This window comes from Macrobrachium rosenbergii, chromosome 5 (assembly GCF_040412425.1).
Source record: "Macrobrachium rosenbergii isolate ZJJX-2024 chromosome 5, ASM4041242v1, whole genome shotgun sequence".
Taxonomy (NCBI): domain Eukaryota; kingdom Metazoa; phylum Arthropoda; class Malacostraca; order Decapoda; family Palaemonidae; genus Macrobrachium; species Macrobrachium rosenbergii.
Genome location: NC_089745.1, coordinates 43072990 through 43083069, shown reverse-complemented (window position 1 = coordinate 43083069; position 10080 = coordinate 43072990). Strand labels below are relative to the sequence as shown.

Here is a 10080-nt window from a genome sequence, read left to right as displayed (position 1 = left end):
AGCTCTATATGTTATCGAATACTATTAAACAGGCTATTTTGAGCACCCTTTGTTGCTATATGATACGAATTAATTTGGGACAGTGAACATGCTTTAATGACGTAACATTTCCGGCGAATATTATGTCAATATAAACAATAGTATCACGGCTTTCAAATGCGGTAAAAAATCAAATGCTATGAGACGCGCCAGTGTTCGGGGGTCTGAGTTGCTCTCTCACCCTCTCACTCTCGTCCTCTCAGTCAGTCTAGTGCATTGGAGTTTCAGACTTCAGTCTGCCTCTTGGCGGGGACGTGATAGGACGTGGAGTTCGCCACCCCTTGCAGTCCACAGACGCATTCTTGTTTACTTTTTGTAATGACAAAGTTTGGATTACCAGTTAACTTACGAGTACGCACATACAAATAATTAAATGAAGCATTGACCTATATTATGAAAATGACTTAATGCATGCCCCTGAGCTAAAATAAAGTCGTGAATATATTGATAGTACTTTAGTCAATTTCGGTTTGTTTACGTGCGTGATTTTTTTATAAACTTTACATGCATAAGATTTTAAAGTAATTTTGAAGCGAAAGTCTGTGTTTATATCAGCTACCGGTTCGTCGCCAGGTTAAATATCAAGGTTTCTGAGGCACCAAGAGACAAGACTCGTAGAAATCGCTGTGTTCTGTGTTCAAGTGAACCGCTGATCGCCTCCACAGGTGGTTTATGAAACCCAGCTCGTAAAGCCGCTAGTTTAGTACTTAGTGTTTTCTAGGGTGAGTGTTCATACTTATTTTTATTTGTTTTCTCGTTGCCTTTTCACTTTTATATTTTAAAATTTGTTTATTCAACAGATATGATTCTAAGATAGTTTATGGGAAGATGTAATTTGTAAACTACCGGTAGGGGAAGGAGGACACACAAGAGGAGAGGGAAGACTGATATAGATTCAAAGGTTTGTTTGGCATGAAAAAGAATATGAATTAACTGGTCGTTTCATGTATGTATACTATATGTATAAAGCCCAGATGGGTTTATTGTATGGACATTAAGCATTTTACAGATTATACGCTTAAATGGTTTTGACCATTATTATAACTAAGAATAAGGATGTACCTATTCAGAAGTGTCGTATTAATTGATATATATATATATATATATATATATATATATATATATATATATATATATATATATAAACACATAAACCTAAGTGGGTTTATTGCATGGACAACAAACATTTTACAAAATATAGGCCTAATAGGTTTTGACAACTATTATCTACCAAGTCATGAGAAAACAACTGATATGAAAAAGAAAAACTTTTTATTTCATTTGCTATGTCAAGACGTGGTTGATGATAGTAGCCAAATCTGTTAGGTTTATAACCTGTAAAATTGTTTACTGTCCACGCAATAAATCAACTTGAGTTTGAGTATATATATATATATATATATATATATATATATATATATATATATATATATATATATATATATATATATATACATGTGTGTGTGTGTTTGTGTGTGTGTAAGTTTGTTTGTTTGTGTGTGTATGTGTGTTTTTGGCTGGGCGGCACACTTCATGTTTATGAAGAGATGGACAAGGTTCATAAATCACCCTTGCATTTAGAGGAAGCAGTGCGATCATTATTATCATCGCCCTCAACGCTACTCATGACTCCTTTTTGATCTTCCATAAATCTCGACTCATTTGCCTACCGTCTCATATTGGCGCTACTTTGGCTTGTTATCTACGCGTCACCTACTCCTAGGTGCTGGTACTAAACATCGTATGGTAAATGTAAAGTGGACAGCCGCACGAAGATGTCGTTTATTAATACAATTTGTCAACCACACAGTGTAGAAATGGATGTAAATAATACTTTGGTCCCCGAGGGGCTAGTACTAAACACGGCGTCCCAAGGAGCTTCCCTTTTTTAGAAATTATATATATATATATATATATATATATATATATATATATATATATATATATATATATATATATATATATATAAACATACTGTATATATATAGCACCTCGTAGTACGTGACGCGTAGATAACAAGCCAAAGTAGCACCCTCATATCTCTCATTGAAGTAAGTCTACTGTAGGTCTTCCCACTCACATTATGCCCTCAGGAACCCAGGTGACGTCATCATTAACTATTCTACATGGCCATCTCGAGAGGAACTGTATTGGCATCATTGTTCCTAAATATTTGGAATATTCAACCTCATTTGTCCTCTTTCCATCTAGTGTTATTTCATCCCATTGTCATATTCAGTCCTTATTATTACTGTTTTCCTCAGATTTATTTTGAGCCCCATCTCTCGATATATGGTGCATTCAGTTAAACAAGTTTCGTAAATATTGTGGTATTGGCTGATTAAGTTTTATCAAGCTTCAGACATTATTTGCTCCAGTATACATGCCTTCCTTCTCCAACCATTTCATTATGAAAACAACGAGAAGGACAAACAACATAGGTGACATGGAATTCCCCTGTAGTACCCCAGTATTTAGAATTCATCTACCCTCACATGTTTAACGGGAATACTATAGAGACTCAAGACTGTTCATAATGGTCTGTGGATGCTGTAAAATGCCTTCTCATAAACGGCACTTTTTATATCTCGGATTTATTGCCATTCTCTTCTTATTCGGATATCGACTTACAAGCTTTTATTCGAAGTATATTTGCGGTAGTTTTGGCTGCATTCTCTCTCTCTCTCTCTCTCTCTCTCTCTCTCTCTCTCTCTCTCTCTCTCTCTCTCTCTCTCTCTCTCTCATGTATGTATATATATAATATATAGATATATATATATATACATATGTGTAAATATATTAAATGTATGTATGTATATATATACAATTTAAATATATATATATGTATATGTATATGTGCATGTATATATGTGTGTATGAGAGAAAGCGAGAGAGAGAGACAGAAAATCATTGTTGGATGTAGTGCTTCCCTAATTACTGATAAAGGAAGTCTCAAATAACTCCGTGATATTTAATCTGAAGCGTGGATGGCTTGTGTTGCTGACTTGTTGGTAAACCTGAGCGCCAAGGTGAAATCATCTAATATTTACATCCAATCGTTCTCCTTAGCGGCCTTTCCATTTGGCAGGTTTCATGTGATTTAATATTTCATCCTCTTTTCAAGTCTGTGGTTTGTCGACTTGACTCAGCTGGCTAGCCTATCATATATTCTGTTGACCAGATAGTCAGTCGCTGTGATAATCTCTCTCTCTCTCTCTCTCTCTCTCTCTCTCTCTCTCTCTCTCTCTCTCTCTCTCTCTCTCTCTCTCTCTCTGTAGTGAAAAAGCCACCGTGATCTTAAATTTCTCTTGCCTCTAAGAAGTGGGAGTCGTTTAATAATATTTTTACGAATAATATTCAATCATCCTTGGCGCGCTTTGTGTTGGTAAACGAGATGAAAAAGGCAAGATTGTTGTGTTAGTTCAGGGCTTGAATTGAGGGGTCACTGTGGAGTACTATGGTTAAAATGGAAGAGGTCCTGTGGTCCGTCCGTTTATTGGAATTCTTTTTTTGCTCATTATATGACCTTTTAAATTTTTATTTATCTGAAAAAAATTATTTTGGAAGTGTGAGCTCACGTTTGATTTACATTGAGTATAGCCTACTGTAGTTTTCCCTTCTCCCTTCCACATAGCGTTTCCCTATAATGCACGTGCTAGCAGTATAGGCCTAATGTAGTATCGTCCCTACTTCTCTCCCGTAGTGCAAGTCTGTGGTATCCCCGCCCACGTCCCAACTCTCTCTCTCTCTCTCTCTCTCTCTCTCTCTCTCTCTCTCTCTCTCTCTCTCTCTCTCTCTCTCTCAGTGCAAGTGCTAATAGTATACTGTAGTTTCCCCTCACTTTTCTCTTGCGTAGTTCAGATACTAGCAGTATACTGTAGTAGGCCTTCTCAATTTCTGTTTGTCTCTCTCCCGTCACGCAAGTTCTACCAGTATTATGTAGTATAGTATTCCCCTCTTTCTCTCCCTTATTGCAAATGCTGGCAGTATGCTGTAGTATCCCCACTTCTCTCTAAAGTAGAATTAAAGATGGAAAATATTAATGGGGAAAAACATTTATTGTAAGGCTGTTGCGTCCACTTCTGGAGTCTGCGTTGATGTGAGAAGAAAAGGTTTTAATTGGACATTAACTGCATAGCGAATGCCAATGTTTTTCCTGTTTCTGACGTATCAAGTGCTATTGAATAAGGAATGTGTACCTAGGCGTCTCAGTTTCTTTATTCTGGCTTAGGACCTTTTCTAAATATTTACTGGAGGAGTTACCAGCCTTGCACCCAACCGTCAACCCAAAGTGCAGATGAATTCTTCTCCATACATTGGTCTTCGTCTGTTGAATTTCATATTTTCTAGTCTTTTACATCTGTATTAGGCATTTTTAACATGCAAACAATAGCTTATTCTATTTCATACAAAAATGATTCATCTGCCGATAAGAGAAAATATTCAGATTTTGTATCGGTGAGATCTTCACAAATAGCAACCTGATAAAATTCTCTTATATCCTGTAAATGCCTCAAAAATTGCAGTAACTGAAGAAAGGCTGGACTGAAAAGCTCAGTGATCTGTTTCATTCAAGGGGTCAGGTTTGAACTTCTAACTCCGTGCATGAAGCAAATCACAAAGCATTTGGTCCAGCCTTTCTATTATTATTATTATTATTATTATTATTATTATTATTATTATTATTATTATTATTATTATTATTATTATTCAGAAAATGAACCCTGTTCATATGGAGCAGGCCCACAGGGGCCATTGACTTGAAATTCAAGCTTCCAAAAGAGTATGGTGTTCATTAGAAAGAAGTAAGAGGAGGTAAAAGGAAATACAGAAAGAAGAGATCTCACTAAAAAAGAAAAAATAAATTAACAAGTTAATAAATTGATAAAAGTGTTAGTAAATTATAACAACGTAAGGAGAATTGTATTAGGGTAGTAATGCATTGCACCTTCGCTTGAATTTCTGAAGTTCCAATTGCACGACAGCCTCAGGGAGACTGTTCCGCAGTCCAACGGTGTGAGGAACAAAGGTGGCCTGATTGCAACCTGTGAGGCAATGCAGGATGTAAGAGAATTATGAAGCATTTACAGATTCTATACCCAGTTCTTCATGTTCCATTTTGTTCTTCAATATAATAGTTTTGATGGGAGAAGTATAAGTGGTTCTCAACCTTTTTTTGGCCCCTGCACCCTTTCACCGTATGTCAGAATGTCATTCCCCTCCTCACGCCCCCCTTTCCAAAACTGTCTGCCTCAAAAGGTGCATATCTAAATAATATGCATATAATACTAAAAATCCTTGGTCACAATTCGCCCCCCCGAAACTCTGAAATTCCTCCGTAGGGGTGAATTCCCCCCTGGTTGAGAACCACTGAGCTAGTTGATGGTAATTAGTATAAGGGAATCCAACTCATTCAAGAATTCATCTGGCGGTAGATACTTATCAGACTCATATGCCCGTTATCTTATGTCTTCAGCAGTTATTGTTCCAGTTGTTGTTATGCTATCCTGAGCTATCCCTCTTTCTCGTCATCACGCCTTTGTTCCCCGTAGGGAGGTAGTTTGCCGTCAGTGCACCTCACGCAGTGCACTGTGGGCATTACTTTAAGACTCTTTGCAGCGTCCCTTCGGCCCCTAGCTACAACCTCTTTCATTCCTTTTACTGTAGCTCCGTTCATATTGTTTGTTTCACCTGACTTTCCACTCTCTAACAATTGTTTCATGGTGCAACTATGAGGTTTTCCTCCTGTTACACCTTTCAAGCCTTCTTACTCTCAGTTTCCCTTTCAGCGCTGAATGACCTCATAGGTCCCAGTGCTTGGCCTTTGGCGTAAATTCTATATGCAATTCAATTCAATTCTTTCTCGTCATTACGCTCTTGTTCTCCGTAGGGAGGCAGTGACGTCAGTGCACCTCATGCGGTGCACTGTGGGCATTACTTAAGGTTCTTTGCAGCGTCCCTTCGGCCCCTAGCTGCAACCTCTTTCATTCCTTTTACTGTACTTCTGTTCGTATTGTTTGTTTCATCTGACTTTCCACTCTCTCTACAATTGTTTCATGGTGCAGCTACGAAGTTTTCCTCCTGTTACACCTTACAAGCCTACTTACTCTGTTTCCCTTTCAGCGCTGAATGACCACACAGGTCTCAGTGCTTGACCTTTGACCTAACTTCTATATTCTATTCTATTCCATTCACTCTCTTCCAAGTCAAGTACCTTGAACATAGAGTATTAGCGCAGTTCACAGTTTCACTTTTACTTAACTAAAATGTGTGTATATATATATATATATATATATATATATATATATATATATATATATATATATATATATATTTATTTTTTTAGCTCACCTGACGTATCTTCTCATGAGACGTTCCAAGTTCTGGAAAGGTTTGTTGTCTTGAATGAAAAGCTTCAGAGCTTTCTTTGGTGTAGACTTTTTTCATTTTACATGCTCTGAGGTGTTATCAACAATGGGAGGCGTTCATGACTAAAAACTTTCTTATCGTACTGGGATGATTACAGACTGCCGTGACAACCAACTGTCCCGATTCTTCAAAAGTTTATTGTTCTTAACATTTAGAATGATTAAAGATAGAGCAGTAAGTTCGTTGCAATCTGATGATAATTCTTGCTATACTGTCCATAAGGACAGGTCACAATTATAAAGAAATGTATATGCAAGTACTCGAAAGTGTTATTATTATTACTTGAAGTACAAGGTTACAGGTTTTGACAGTTACAAGCATATATTTATCTTGAAGGCCTAATAGCCTTAAGTTTGCCCGAAATCATCCAGTGATTAGAATTCCACCTTGTGTTTGCCAGTTGATGTCGAAAGGTATGCCAGAAAAGTCATGTCACTCGGATCTTCTGGTTAATTATATATATGGACTCCTGACCTTTGTAGTAAATAGATTTATAATCGAAGCCATGCGAAATGCCGAACATTTTTGTTAGGCGTCAAGCCGTTCACTTTGGTGGGATTATAAACATTGGTGAAATGTAATTAGTTCGTGCAACCAAAAAATTATAATTTTTAAAGATTTTTTTGAATCCAGCAGGATAAATGTGGATTTAACTACGCAAACGGTCACGATTCTTTTAGTGTGGATTGTGATTGTGATTTCATATTATTATTATTAATTTTTTTTTTTTTTTTTTTGATTATTTTAGTTTGTTCCATAAATGCGCGTCTTCCATTCTCGGCTCCCAAAAGGGCCCGGTATCGCCATTTTTAGCTTTATACGGTGAATTCTGGGGAGAGCAGATGCGAGTTACTTTTTTTTTTTAGTGGTGATTTCCCTTGGTACAGAGTATTTTTTTTTTTTTACCCCTTTCCCATAGAATCGTAACATTTTTCGTTCGAAGTATTGGTTGACGCTGGTCCCATTGCGTAAAGTTTAGCGAAAGAAGTTTTTGTACTCTTTTCAAAAAGAAGACAGCTGATCTGTTTTCGGATTTCCTGAGTTTCCATTGCGGTTTTTGTCGAGAATGTGGTAGACGTTGAAAGGGAGTGGGATCTTTCCTAGATAGTGACCCCCCAAGGGTTTTCGGGGTCGTTATCTAGGACTAATATTTCTTGTGGGTCACTTATCTTTATGGTATGCACAGTGTTTTGTTTATGATTTTACGGTCATCCCCAACGGGCTTGTACTAAACACGCCGCAAAGATGGATACATACCGGGTTAAAGCCCGCGGGGGTCACTATCTAGGAAAGACCCAGGGAGTGTTTGAAGATACTGGGGCAGTGTCGACGACATAGTCTTTGCATCACCAGGTATGGCTACATAATTACCCCTTCGGGGTGTAGTGCCGTCAGCACACCTCACGTGGTGCACCGTGGGGAAAGTCTTTGCAGCGTCCCTCCGGCCCCTAGCTGCAGCCACTTTCATTCCTTTTACTGTACTTCCGTTCATATTCTCTTTCTTCCATCTGACTTTCCACCCTCTTTAACAATTGTTTTTTAGTGCACCAGCGAGGTTTTCCTCCTGTTGCATCCTTCAGACCTTCTTACTGTCAATTTCCCTTTCTGCGCTGAAAGACCTCATAGGTCCCAGCGCTTGGCATTTGGCTTAAATTCTACATTCTATTCTGTTCTATCCAAGTTATTTGAATACAGCAAAACTTATTTTAGGATTTTTTCTTGGAGAACCGCAGCAGAAGTTTTATTGTGATTTGTCACATTTAATAAAAAAAAAATTATAACTATATTTTACAAGTGTTACCGAATCCAAAAAAGAGATTTAACTAAAAGAAATATTTATTTGTCATTGACACTGACTTCCGGATGAATAACAGGCCATGGAAAAATGTCATACTTAAAGCAGACCATCCTCTTGTATTGTTGATTGCTTCACTGATAAATAGCGCTTGACTAAATGCTGACAACTGCATATAGAAGGACTATATATAAACAGCCTCTTTTTACGCCTCAAAGTTTGTCTGAGAGAAATTTTTATGGAGATGCATGATATGGATAAACTCGTGGGGATACCCCGTGGGAGATTAGTGCCGTCAGTGTGCCTCATGCGGTGCACTGTAGGCATTACTTAAGGTCCTTTGCAGCGTCCCCTCAGCCCCTAGGTGCAACCGCTATCATTCCTTTTATTGTACTTCCGTTCATATTCTCTTTCTTCAAACTTACTTTGCACCCTCTCCTAACAGCTGATTCATAGTGCAACTGCGAGGTATTACTCTTGGTTCTTTGCAGCGTGCGTTCGGTCCCTAGCTGCAACCCCTTTCGTTCCTTTTACTCTTCCTCCTTTCATATCCTCTTTCGTCCATCTTACTTTCCACCATCTCGTAACAACTGATCCATAGTGCAACTACGAAGTTTTCCTCCTGTTACCCCTTTCAAACCTTTCACTGTCAATTTCCGTTTCAGCGCTGAATGATCTCATAGGTCCCAGTGCTTGGCCTTTGGCCCAACTTCTGTATTCAATACAATTCAGTTCAGTTGCACCTTTAGAACCCCTTTACTGTCAATTTTCGTTTCAGCGCTGAGTGACCTCATAGGTCCTAGCGCTTGGACTTTGGCCTAAATTCTATATTCTATATTACTCTAACTCATGGGGAGAGGAAAGATATATTTGAAATGCAACAGATTTCTTCGGATGTGGTGCACCAACACAGATCCCAATAATTATGACAACGGTTATATTGGATGATTTCTTAGGAAATCCCACAGAGACTGTATCGCACAACAAGACAAAGGAACTACCATGTTTATCCCCCGTCTCCTGAGTCAAGGACGCATTCCTTGCGTTCAAAATATCTAATTTTAGTCTGCACAAACAATCTCAAAACACTAATTCATTTTCTCAAATTAAATTTTATCAGCACATCTTCGTACCCCGTAGAAGAGTAATGCCGTCAGTGCACCTCATGCGGTGCACTGTAGGCATTACGAAAGGATGTCTGCAACGTCCCTGCGGTCCCTAGCTGCACCAACTTTTTAACGTTTTACGTCACCTCCATTCCCTCTTCTTCGTTTCTTCAGTGTTGCTGTGTAACTATTACTTCTTATTGCAACTTTGGGGTTTTCTCCCAGTTCCACCTTTAGCTCTTTGTACTTCATCTCCTTTATTTTCTGAATCACTTTACCTTGCTGTCTAACCACTCCAGCCCCATCTTTTCACTGTCTTAAGTGTAGAAAGTGCCCCAGTGTTTGGCTAGAAAGCATAAATTTCATAAAATCAAGTCAAATCAGTACCATCATATCTACACTTCTTACCCTTGCAGTTCTTGTTACTCCACTATACAGTTCGTTTAATAGCTTCTGCCTTTCTTCTGTGATGTGCATTTAATGGACTCGTTTTACTTGTAATAGAATAGCGAGCTCAACCGTCCCTGTGTAATTCTAATTTTTGCCTTCATGATCCCTTCTCTTCCATAATATTTATTCGAAAATACTTAAATAAAGCACTACTGTCATTTTCCATCATCCATACTAATAATTTCAACTTCCTGCTTTCCAGTTACTATTACAAGCTTGCTTCCCTGGTAATCTCTCTCTCATCTTCCATTATTTCAAACT

General features: G+C 38.1%; 1 protein-coding gene across 2 annotated transcripts in view; it reads left to right on the top strand.

The window, feature by feature from the left end:
* The first annotated feature begins 257 nt into the window (after positions 1 to 257).
* The window catches only part of LOC136838729 (uncharacterized), a 249377-nt gene continuing 239554 nt past the window's right edge, over positions 258 to 10080 (top strand). The window contains exons 1-2 of one of the 2 annotated variants that reach the window (XM_067104161.1): positions 258 to 390; positions 613 to 761. The gene's annotated coding sequence lies outside the window, so the exon portion shown is untranslated. Of the gene's footprint in view, positions 762 to 10080 lie in introns of both variants that reach the window. The other variant, XM_067104160.1, reaches the window with a different exon arrangement.